The following is a 2,469-nucleotide window of genomic DNA, read 5'->3' as shown; positions in this document are numbered from 1 at the left end:
CTCTCGAAGAGTGAGACTGTGAAAATGCATGGCCATGCTCGGATGGATTTTGGAAATCATCTGTTTATTGACAGTCAAACTCGAATTTAGAGAAACACTTTTGGATGTAATAAGGATGACGAATAATCTTACCTTATATTTCATGAAGAGACATTAAGTGACATAGGAAAAAGGCTATACACTAAAAGAGCACTTGTCCGGAAGGACAAGTGGGAGATTGATAGGAATGGTGTCCTTTGAACAACTGTATTATTTCGATAGAGGGTTCGAAGCTATTAAAATGCTATTTATTCAGTAAGTTCAAGTGATCGGAATGCCTAGGTGGAGGCTGCTTCCGATCAGTAATATCAATGTATAATTAATATTACAGCTTAATCTTGACTGAACCCTTCGGGTCAAACCCAAGCAACTAACGATCCGACACGACGAATTAATCTTAGAGGAATTAATGAGTCACTCGAGTATTGTGAACAAAGACATCGTATTCTGAGCTTAGAGCATCAGAACCGAATCTTAAAAGTCGAGCCAAAAATTAGGAATTGGCGAGACGGGAGAATGCTTCAATTAAAAAGTAAAAACCCTAGCCGTGCGAAAGGCTAGGGAAGCGCACAAAATAGAAATGTACCACGTTGACAGCCACCAAGTGGCAGCGTGCCACGTGGCAGTGGGTCACGTTGGCAGTGCCATGTGGCAAGGGTCGCGGACCCGAGTGACGGGTGACGGGTCATGGACGCGGGCCGAAAGGTGGCGGCCCAACCAAATTTAACTTGGGGCTCAAGGTTGGGTGCCTCTTGGTTAGCTCACAATGGATGTGAGTTGCCTTGGGGAGCAAGTGAGGAAGTGGTCCTCACCTAACCATGTGACACTTGTTACTTTGTTATTCCTTGGTTTATTTAACTAGGAATTAAATTCAACATTCTTTCCATGTGGGATTTTTTTTGTAAAAAAGTCCCACATTGAAAGATGAGAGTAATTCACAAGGAAGCACTTCTTATAAATAGCCAAGGCATACCTTGGTGTTGTTCACTTGAGTAAGAGCTCAATTAGGCATCTCCACTTGAGAGAAAACCTATAAGCTCATTAATTACTTGAATAGTCTTTTTGGTCGGACTTGGCTAACCTCCAAGTAGTAGACCGGTCGGGTCGAGTTGTGGGTGGACTTCGTTGGAGGTCCTAGCCATTTGTGAGGCTTGGCTTTTCTTAAGTAAGAGCTCCATCTGGTTAAGCGAAGCACACTACAAGGGTAGTTTAGTCTTTTCTCTATTCTTGTTACTTATGCATTTTGTCATATTAATTGTGAGTTTGTTCTTGGGCTCGGGTTTTATTTCTGGGTGATTTAGGCTCATCGAAACCCAACACTTGGCGTGGTTACTACTACACTCGTGAGAGATTCGCCTCTCGCGATAGGAATCGTCATTATTATTTCTGTTTGCTCCTTTTTATAGGATTTTGACTAATGGATGTCCCTTTCACAGGGTCCTAAGGTTAGCTTCCGCCAATTGGTCGGATTGAATGTCTCTGCACTAACTCTCCAATATGTAGCCCAACGACGCTATTTCTAAGGGACATACGATACTGTGGTGTATTTGGGCGGGAGAGTTGCGATTCAGCACTCCTTAGAGTTTTTTGTCGTTTCAACTCATCCTCCAGCGCATATGATGGACCAGGCGAGTATTAGGACTCACATGGATTCGACGCAGATTGGTGTGGAGTAGCAGAGATTTAGCTATCTAGGCCAATTTTATGGTGAGAGGCTTTTGCCACGACTAGCCCCACCACCTTGCAGATTGGAGGAGGAGGTGGAGGAGGTATGTTTTGCATTTTTTATTTGCCTTTTGGTAGCCCCCAATGATTTTTAATTTTTGGAGTTTATTTTCGCAGGAGGAGGTAGCTGCGGAGTTCGTACCTCCGACTATGTCCATCACCTATTAGGGGTCTTATGGTCCAATCGAGGAGATGATACCCTCGGCTCCTCAGGAGTGGCGTCTAGTGGAAAGGTCTATCCCTCAACGTCAGACCTGGGTAAGTTATCTCCTGTTTTTATCTGTATGTATATTTTGATTACTTCTAACCTTTTTCTTTTGCAGTTTACCCGCGAGGTGATGACGAGGATGGCGGCAACTATGGACACCTTCCGTTATCAGCTGGTGAGGTTGAGGCACCGTGCATCATGTCGTCATGATGGTGATGCGCCATAGGTATATATCTTGACTTGCATTGTATTCGTCTTTTATTTCTTTGTATTTGACCTGGCATTTTGTTTCATCTCAGCCTGTTCCTCTGACTCGTACTCGCTCGAGACTAGAGCGTAGGAGAGAGAGATCTGGTACGAGGCGTCGTCGTACCTCAATTGAGACCTTGGATGGGAGAGAGGGATCGGATCATACCGTCGTTTTAGATGATTCCAGCTCTTCTTCCGAGGGTGTGGTACTAAGACCACCTGGTCAGGGTACTCCGACACTAGCTCCT

This window comes from Chenopodium album, chromosome 10 (assembly GCF_948465745.1).
Source record: "Chenopodium album chromosome 10, dcCheAlbu1.1, whole genome shotgun sequence".
Taxonomy (NCBI): Eukaryota; Viridiplantae; Streptophyta; class Magnoliopsida; order Caryophyllales; family Amaranthaceae; genus Chenopodium; species Chenopodium album.
This window is presented reverse-complemented; position numbering follows the sequence as displayed.